Here is a 10572-nt window from a genome sequence, read left to right as displayed (position 1 = left end):
TTTGAGGCTAGCCTGGTCTACAGAGTGAGATCCAGGAAAGGCACAAAGCTACACAGAGAAACCCTGTCTCAAAAAACCAAAAAAAAAAAAAAGATACTCTAAAACATCAAATTGCTCTGCATCTCCTTGCTCACAGGCATGAACATGAATTAAGAATGTAACAGTAGCCATCTTTTTGGTAATCCCAGTAACGAAGAGTCTGAGTCAGGAGAATTTTCATTTTGAGGGAGATGACATCTGTAGTCCAGTGACCTTCACCTTCAGTTTGGAATAAATTGAAACCTAACTTTTCAGGGTCATTCTAGCAAAAAGTTGCAAGAAGGAAGTCAGTATTATTGAGACCAGGTGCCCTGCACTCCACGTTGTATAAAATAACGGGACTCTGTTTTCTTGCTGTACCTTTGCCTGGGTATCTCCATTTCACAGGAAGAATAGGTTTCATATTAATGTGTCAACTTATTGTGTCTGTGGACAGTACAACCTATGAAGCATCACCCACCCTTGAGACACAGATCAACGAATTACTCCTAAAAGTAAAATTTGTACCACACTATAAACATCACAAAGTAGGCTAGGATCATATGAGTATAATAAAGTCACATCAGAAAAACTAAGCCTGAGAACGTATCAAGCAGGCCTGCAGAAGGTCACAACATCTTCAACTGGACCCCACAAACAGGAGGGCATCTAAAACTAATTAGGTGACATTCGCATCAGTTTGTCATTTGACCAGTTTGTATGTGCACCAAGAGATAGAGAGGTAGAGACCCATGACTCTCTCAGGAGCTTCAACTCAGCACCACCTCCACTGCTGATGTAGCTAACTCTAATTGTCATCCACCACCCTCCTGTTGGTCTGCTGGACCTGTTTCTGCACCTCTCCATCATGGCTTCTGTGTTCTTTGTTTCTGCAGCTCAATTCAGTGTTGAGTCTCAGCTCAAACCTGTGACCCTGTGGCTTGGTTCTGTGGTGGCAGGTCTCCAGCATCTCTCCAATAGGGTTCATTATATAAGTCTTACATCATAATGACTGTGTCTATAGCTCTACGAGCCTTTGGTCTCTAGCTGCTGTAGGACTTCTTTGAATTCCTTGAATTCTGCAGTGTGGCCTCTTTTGCAGCCATTCTGTAACTTATACATGTACATGTAGATAAAGTTACTGTGCCATGTGTGGTCAGGTAACATTAATAAATAAAATATGAATGAAAGAACCTGTGTTTGCCAATGTCAGCTGTCAAGGGGAGCTGAAACTCTTTTGCATAGCCAACAAGATTTGTTATTCAGTGAGTTCTCATATTATGGAGACATAAACCAATCACATCCTTCATCTTTGTTTCTGACATAGTGATCTCACAATTACAGAGGGCAAGTTGTTCAAAACAAATCTGCCTGTTTCCCAGAGATGCTTACAATTCTTCGTGGGGAAAAAAATGGGAAGAAATCTTAAAATAGACAAGTGACCTCAAGACTTAAGCGCTTAAGAAAAAGAAAGGGAACAAATGTTGTATTTAGCACCTGGAGGATGTCTCCCTGGCATTGTGAATGCTTAATTGCTGGGGAGCAAATGTTTGGGCTGCAGCATGGCGATTATTTCTACAGTTCTCCAATTAGCCTCTAGGAAGTGCTTCGAATTTCAAAAGGAAAGTGGGAGCTGGGGATGTAGCTCAGTAGCAGAGAGCATATTTAGCATGCACAAAACCCACACTAACCTTTAATATCAAATTAGAATAAAGGATGTAACCCCAAAAGATCCTCAGAACTCGACAGAATCAGCATGTTCTTTGGGAATCATTGATCAATAATGGCAATATAAGGTCCTTGGTAGTGCAAGAAACATAGAATATTCACATGTTATTGAATGTGCCTATAATGCAGGGTAGTCATGCTGACAGGAAGGATTTTTTTTTTTTGTTTTAAAACAGCATCAAATGTAGCCTAGGCTGACCTTAAACTCACATTTGTGTGTATAAATAATATAAAATATGAATTGAAGAGTCCCTGTATTTCATGAACATAGAGATATTTCCTTCTTTGCATTTTTCAACAGGATCATTTTATGCTCAGTCTTAGAGGCCCTCACCATGCTAGAATGAATTCATTTGCCCTGTTTCATTTGCTTTTCAATGACTGGTTTCTCCATTTTTGAGGGTGTGTGTCATTCTATACCAGATAATCCTTTGTAATAACCTTAAACTCTTAGAAACAAGACAAAGTTACACAAATAAATGAATTAATATAATTCTAAGTGTTCTGTTATGAAAAGTATTAGAATTATACCTTTCTCTTAGAATGAACCAAATGGCATTTATCCCTTTAATCACTGATGAACTTATCCATTTTATTGTTTGCCCTGTTGTCTTTAAACTACACTAAAGGAGAAGTAAAGTCAGTATGGCTTTGCCATCCTTTTATATACATTCCTTTGTTTGTTTGTGTGTGTGTGTGTGTGTGTGTGTGTGTGTGTATGCATCCACCCTCCTAGTCTATATCACTCACTACTTTATTTCCATGAAACAGGGTCCCTAACTGAACTTTGAAGTAGGCTGTCAGCTAGCAAGCCCCACACATTCTCTCTCTGACTGCTCCTGTGCTCTGGGGTTACAGGTGTGTGCAGCCAAGGCTGACTTTTTGCATAGTTTGCTGTAATTTGAACTCAGGCCTCATGCTTGGGTAATAGCCACCTGTTCCTTGCTGTGCTGTCTCCCCAGGCCTTGATCTACTTTTGTTTTCTTCCTTTTGCTTTCCCTTTTACTTTGAATAACCTTGTGTTCATCTTTGTATGGATGTAATTTCCTTTCCCCTTTTTATTAAACGAAGAGTCTTTTCTCATGCAATATAATCTGACTACAGTTTCTCCTCACTCTACTCCTCCCAGTCCCTCTCCACCTCCTCTCCCATCCAGACCCACTCCCTTTCTGAATCTCACTAGAAAAGAACAGGCTTCTAGGAGACGACAACCAAACATGGCAAAATAAAATATAGTAAGATGAAGCAAAAATGGCTGTATTGAAGTTAGACAAGGCAATCCAACAGAAGAAAAGAGTCCCCAGAACAGGCAAGAGAGTTAGAGACATATTCATTCTCACAGTCAGGAGTCAAAAAAACCACTAAGGTAATAGCTATAATATATACACAGAGGACCCGATGCAAACCCATGTAGACTCTGTGTTTGTGGCTTCAGTCTCTGTGAGCTCTTATATGCCTTGCTTAGCTGATTCAGGGGGCCTGTTCTCCTGGTGTCCTAGATCCCCTCTGACTTCCACACCCTTCCTTCTGCCTCCTCTTCCTCAGGGTTCCCAAAGCTCTTGAGGGAGGGATTTGATGAAGACATTCCATTTAGAGGTATATGTTCCAAAGTCTCTCTCTCTCTGTCTCTGTCTCTGTTTCTCCATCTCTGTTTCTCTCTCTGTCTCTCTCTCTCTCTCTCTCTCTCTCTCTCTCACACACACACACATACACACACACACACTCATGTTACAATCCCTGTTTCATGGAATTCATTTTGTGTGTGTGTGTGTGTGTGTGTGTGTGTGTGTGTGTGTGTGTGTCTGTAAAATGTCTGGCTGTGAGTCTCTGTATTTGTTCTCATCTCTCTGATGGTGGCTGAATAAGGCACCAATATATGAGTATAGCAGAGTGTCATTAGAAGTCACTTTATTCATACTTTCCACTGCATTAGGTGTCCACACTGCCCCTCAAATGCTCTACAATTCTCTCTTCCTTCATTTCCTCCCTCAATCCCCTTTCCCCTCCTCCTTCCTGATCATCCTCTTCTCATCCCCTAACCCCACTCCATTCTAACCATAAAATCTATTCTATTTCCCTTACTCAGGGAGATTAATGTGATGACCCTAATTCTTTCCTCAATGTCTATCGTCTATGGGCCTATGTATTATAGCTTGGTTATCATTTATTTAACAGCTAATATCCATATATAAGCAAATACATACCATCTTTATCTTTCTGGATCTGGGTTTCCTCACAGAGGATAATTTTTTTCCTAATTTCATCCACTTGTCTGGAAATTTCACAGGTCATTTTTTTAAAGAGCTGGATAATATTCCATTGTATAAATGTACCATATTTTCTTTATCCATTATTCTATTGGGGGACATCTATGTTGTTTTTGATTTCTGGCTATTATGAATAATGCAGCAATGAACATAGTTGAGTAAGTGTGCTTGTGATATGATTAAGCATCCTTTGTGTATGTGCCCAAGAGTGGTATATCTGGGTCTTGTGGTAGGTTGATTCCTACTTTTCTGAGAAACCATCACACGGTTTTCCAAAGAGACTGTACAAGTTTGCACTCCTACCAGCAATGAAAGAGTGTTATCTTTGCTCCAAATCATGTTAGTATGAGCTGTCACTGGTGTTATTGATCTTAGCCATCCTGATAGGTGTAAGATGGAACTTAAAGTAGTTTTAATTTGCATGTCTCTGATAGCTAAAGTTACTGAAGATTTCTCAGCCATTTGAGCTTCCTCTATTGAGAATCCTATTTAGACCTATAACTGAATTCTTAATTGGATTTTTTGGGGTTTTGATATCTAGTTTCTTGAGTTCTTTATGCATTTTGGATATTAGCTCTCTATTGGATATGAAGTTAGTAAAAAAAAAAAATACCCATTCTGTAGTCTGATACTTTGCCCAAATAATGGTGCGCTTGGCCTTACAGAAGCTTTTCAGTTTCATGAGGTACTATTTGTTAATTGTTAATCTTATCGCCTGCATTATTGGTGCTCTGTTCAGAAAGTTTTCCTGTGCCAATTAGTTCAAGAGCATTCCACACTCTTCTATGAAGTTCAGTGCATCTGGTTTTATGTTGAGGTCTTTGATTCATTTGGAGTTGAGTTTTTTGCAGGGTGATAGCTATGGGTCTATTTGCCTTCTTCTACATGTAGTCATCCAGTTTGACCAGTACCATTTGTTGAAGATGTCTTTTGTCCAATGTGTATCACCGACTCCTTTATCAAAAAACCAGGTGCCCATAGGTGTATGGATTTATGTCTGGGTCTTCAATGCAATTCCATTGATCAATATGTCTGCTATTATGCCAATACCATGCTATTTTTATTAACTATAACTTTGTAGTATAACTTGGGATCAGGAATGGTGAGCCCTCCTGCAGTTCTTTCACTGTTCAATATTGTTTTAGCTCTCCTGGAGTTTTTGTGTTTCCATATGAAGTTGAGAATTGTTTTTCCAAGATCTGTAAAGATTTGTGTTGGAATGTTGTTGGAAATTATGCTGTATCTGTAGATTGCTTTTGGTAAGATGGCCCCTTTTTCTATGTTAATCTTACCTACGCATGAGAATTGGAGATCTTGCCATCTTCTGATATTTTCTTCAGTCTCTTTCTTCAATGATTTGAAGTACTTATCATTCAAGTCTTCCACTTGCTAGGTTAGATTACGCTAAGATATTTTATATTATTTAGACTATTGTCTGTTAGTCATTTTTATATAGGAGGGCTACTGAATTTTGTGAGTTAATTTGTATCCAGCTACTTTGCTGAAAGCGTTTATCAGCTATAGGCATTCCCTGATAGAATTTTGAGTGTCACTCATGTATAGTATCATTTCATCTGCAAATAAAGTTGCTTTGACTTCTTCTTCAATTTGTATCCTCTTGATTTCTTTCAGTTGCCTTATTGCAGTAGCTAAGATTTCAAGTCCTCTATTGAACAGGTATGGAGAGAGTGAACAATATTGTCTTGTTCCTAATTTCAGTGGAATTGCTTTGAATTCCTTTCCACTTAACATAATACTATTTATAGATTTGCTATAATCTGCTTTTATTATGTTTAGTTATATCCCCTATATTCTTAATCTCTCTAGGACTTTTATCATGAAGGGGTGTTGGATTTTGTCAAAGGTCATTTCTACATCTAATGAAAGGACCATGTTTTTGTTTTGTCTTTCAGTTTATTTATATAGTACATCATATTTTTTGATTTAAGTATATTGAACCATCCCTGAATATCTGCAATGAAGCCTACCTTATCATAGTGGATGACCTTTTTGATGTGTTCTTGGATTTGTTTTGGTAGTATTTTTTTTTGAGTATTCTTGCATTCATGTTCATGAAGAAATTAGTCTGTAATTTTCTTTCTTCATTGGGTGTTTGTATGGTTTGGGTATTAGGGTACTGTGGCCTCATAGAATGAATTAACCAATGTTCTTTCTGTTTCTACTTTGTTGAATAATTTGAGAAGTATTGACCTTAACTCTCCTTCAAAAGTCTGGTAGAATTCTGAGCTAAAACCATCTGACCCTGAGCACTTTTTTTTTTTTTTTGGTTGGTTGGCAGACTTAATCACTACTTCTATTTCAGTAGTAGATATAGGTCTATTTAAATTGCTTATCTGATATTGAATTAAATTTTGTGAGTGTTATCTTTCAAGAAAATTATTTGTACAAGCAAGCAGGAGCTGCCAGCCCAACTCAGCTGGCACTGAATCAGTGATGGACACAACTCAGCTGAGCAGAGGCAGGGGATTCTAACCCTGGCCAGCAGTGGAATTCCAGTCAAGTGTTCCCCCCACACCCACATGGGGCAGGTAGGCAGAACACAGTCAAACACACCGAATCAGGAGCCTGCTTGGTGCCATAGGCACCAGGCAATTTAGGCACTATGGTGATTTTCTTATGATGAAGAAGCATGGATCAGCCCAGCTTCAAGGCGACTTGAGTTAGACAGAGAGACCCACATGTAGGCCTGGGAATGCCCACCCTAGACTGCAAAGAGAAAGCATGGGGCCACCTTGCAGTACTAGCCAGAAGGCCACTATTATAGTGAGCAGAGGTATGGTATGATATCTTATGAGAGAGAGAGAGAGAGAGAGAGAGAGAGAGAGAGAGAGAGAGAGAGAGAGAGAGAGAGAGAATATTTCAGGTTGTGTGGACAAAGGCATATCTGAAGAGACAAGAGAGGAAGGGAGCAGGCTGAGATGGTGAGGGAGCTGAACCCTTGACCAGCGGCAAAACACAGGAAAGCTTGACCTGCACTTTGTCTGGACAACACAGCAGAAATGACCCCGTTGATGAGAGCATGGGTAAGCCAACCCTGAGGGAATGAGCCTGGGAGATGTAGCCTCATGCCTCATCTGTCAGCAAGGAAAAAAAATCTGTGCTGAGAAAAAATTCTGGCCCCCATCTTGTGCCCATCAATGCCTGGGGCAGGTGGGAGAACTGTCCCTGTGTTCATAAAAGCAGTAGAGCTGTCCCTGACTCCCACAAGCTGCAACACTCAGAAGATCAGGCCCTGCACCTCGCCAAGGTAGCACAATAGTTAGTGCAGGTGTGGGTGAGCCAGCCCTGATGCTGTGAGCATGAGAAAGTGGTCCCAATTTCTCATCTATCTTGTGGCAACATGGGCTGGGGAAAGATGCCCTCCACCCCACCACCTGTTCATCAATGCCTAGGGCAGGTGGGAGAGCTGGCCCTGTGATCATAGAAGTGGGAGGGCCATCTCATCCCTGACCCCTACCAGCTTCAACACTCAGAAGAGGAGGCCCTGCATGTCATCAGAGCAGCACAATAGAGCCCACCCTGTTAGAGCAGGTGTGGGTGAGCCAGCCTTGAAATCATGAGCACGGGACATCTGTCCCCAATACCCATCTGTCTTCAGGCAGCATGGGCAGAGGACAGGTGCCCTCCCTGCCCGTCAACACCTGAGGCAGATGGGAAAGCTGACACTGTGGTCATAAGAGTGAGAACATGCTGTGGGATGTTCTCTATGCTGTGAATGTGTTGCTCTGATTGGTTAATGAACAAAGTGCTGATTGGTCAACAGCCAGGCAGGAAGTATAGGCAGCACAAAGAGAGAGGAGAATTCTGGGAACAGGAAGGCTGAGTGAGGAGATGCTGCCAGCCCCCGCCATGAGAAGCAGATGTTAAGATAACGGTAAGCCATAAGCCACGTGGCAACTTATAGATTAATAAAAATAGGTTAATTTAAGATATAAGAACTAGATAGCAAGAGGCCTGCCACGGCCATACAGTTTATAAGTAATATAAGCTTCTGAGTGATTATTTTATAAGTGGGCTGAGGAACTGTGGGGGCTTGGTGGGAACTGGAGATAAACTCTCCAGCCACAAGAAAGTCATCCCTGCACCCCACCACATGCATCACTCAGAAGAGCAGGCCCTGTACCTTGCCAGGGCAGTACAATAGAGCTAACCCTATTAGTGCAGATGTAGGTGAGCCAGCCCCAAAATTGTGACCATGGGAAAACTGTCCCCATTTCCCATCTGGCAGACCAACCCTACAGCTGCCCAGGCCCAGACCAGGGTTATGAATTGATCATATCATCCACCCCTTCTATGATCTGCTAGAACATGTGAAAGGACCTGACCTGTAGACCCAAAGCTGCAGGATCTCCACAACACAGGGTAGCAGTGGGATGCCCAGGAAGAGTTCCAGTAGGGGCCCAACATCAAAAGTATTGTGGAGACCAGGGGTCTCAAACCAGACCAATAACTCTTTGCAATGAACCCTTGCAAGTAGAGATGTATAGACAAAGCGATATGTGGTGTGACATGATGGGTCACACTGCAGCTTCTAGATTAGATTTTTTTAATTCCTTCCCTTTTTTATTTCTATTTTTCTCATTTTATCTTCTTCTTTTTTCTCTTAAATTTTCTTTTATTTGGGGGGCAGTGCAGGGGCTCAGTTTCGAAGGCACAGGTAATGAATGGGATCAAGATACATGTTGTGAAAAGCATATAGAATAAATTTTTAAAAATGTAAAAAAAAAAAAACAAAAAAAAGAAGAAAGAAAGTTATTTATTTCTTTTAGAGTTTCCAGTTTGTGGAGTGCAGGTTTTTAGAGTATCTAGATTTTCTTGGTGTTTATTGTTATGTCCCACTTTTCATTTCTGATTTTGTTAATTTTGATATTCTCTTTGCCCTTTAGTTAGTTTGGATAAAGATTTACCTAGCTTATTGATTTTCTCAAAATTCTAAATCTTTGTTTAATTGATTCTTTGTATTGTTCTCTTTGTTTATATTTTATTGATTTCATTCATGAGTTTGATTATTTCCTGTTGTCTACTCCTTCTGGGTGAGATTTCTTCTTTATATTCTAGAGCTTTCATGTGTGCTATTAGGTTGCTAGTTTGACATCATCTTTAATGAGTTTTTTGTGAACATTTAATGCTACCAACTTGCCTTTTCAAACCCTTTTCATTGTGTCCCATGAGTTTAGGTACATTGTACATTAATTTTCATTCAATTCTAGAAAGTTGTTAATTTCTTTCTTAATTTCTGTCTTGGCCCATTTTTCATTCAGTAGAGAGTTGTTGCATTTCCATGAGTTTGTAAGAGTTCTTTTGTTTCTGTTGCTATTAATATCCAGCTTTAATCTGTGGTGGTCTGATAGCTTTCAGGCAGTTATTTCAATTTTCTTGAATCTGTTGAGACTTGCTTTGTATGTGTATGTGTTTAATTTGGGAGAAAGTTCCATGGGGTGCTGAGATGAAGGTAATTCATGTTTAATGTTCTGTATATATCTGTTAGATTCATTTGGCTTATAATGTTTGTTAGCTCCAATATTTCTCTTCTTAGTTTTTACCTGGATGACCTGTCTTTGGGTGACAGTGGGGTATTGAAGTCTCCCACTATCAGTGACTTAGGGTCAATATGTGATTTAAGCTGTAATTGTGTTTCCTTTAAAAATGTGTGTGTCCTTGTGCTTTGAGGCAAAATGTTAAGAACTGAACTGTCTTCTTGGTGGATTTTTGTTCCTTTGATGAGTATGTAGTGCTCTTCTCTATCTCTTCTGATTAGTTTCAGTTTGAAATCTATTTTGCTAGATATTAAAATGGCTACACCAGCTTGTTTCTTAGGTGCATTTGCTTGGAATACCTTTTTCCAACCCTTTACCCAAAGATAATGTCCATTTTTGATGTTGAAGTGTGTTTCTTGGCTGCAGCAAACGAATAGGTCTATTTTCACATCCATTCTGTAGTTTATATCCTTTTGTAGGGAATCGAGACCAGTGATATTGATAGATATCAATGACCAGAGATTATTGACTCCTGCTATTTTCTTGTTGTTGGTGGAGTTGATAGTGTTGGTGATGGTGGTGGTGGTGGTGGTCATGGTGGTGTGTGTGTGTGTGTGTGTGTGTGTGTGTGTGTGTGTGTGTGTGTGTGTTTCTCTTCCTTTGATTTTGGTGGTCTGTGATTATTTCCTGTGTTTTCGTGGTCGTAGTTAGTCTCCTTAGGTTGAGTTTTCCTTCTAGCACTCTCTGTAGTGCTGGATTTGTAAATAAATATTCCTTAAATTTAGTTTTATCATGAAATATCTTATGTCTCCATCTATGTTGATTGAAAGTGTTGCTGCATATAGTAGTCTGGGCTAGCATCTGTGGTCTCTTAGGGTCTGCAGCACATCTATTCCAGCTCTTCTGTCTTTTAGTGTCTCCATTGAGAAGTCAGGTGTAATTCTAAGAGATCTGCCTCTATCTGTTATTGGTCTTTTTCCTTTGCAGTTTTTAACAGTCATTCTTTGTTCTGTTCTCATTCTTTTTGCTTTATTCTGTTGATTGTTCTGTGCTGAGGGGAC

This window comes from Peromyscus leucopus, chromosome 19, assembly GCF_004664715.2.
Source record: "Peromyscus leucopus breed LL Stock chromosome 19, UCI_PerLeu_2.1, whole genome shotgun sequence".
NCBI lineage: Eukaryota > Metazoa > Chordata > Mammalia > Rodentia > Cricetidae > Peromyscus > Peromyscus leucopus.
This window is presented reverse-complemented; position numbering follows the sequence as displayed.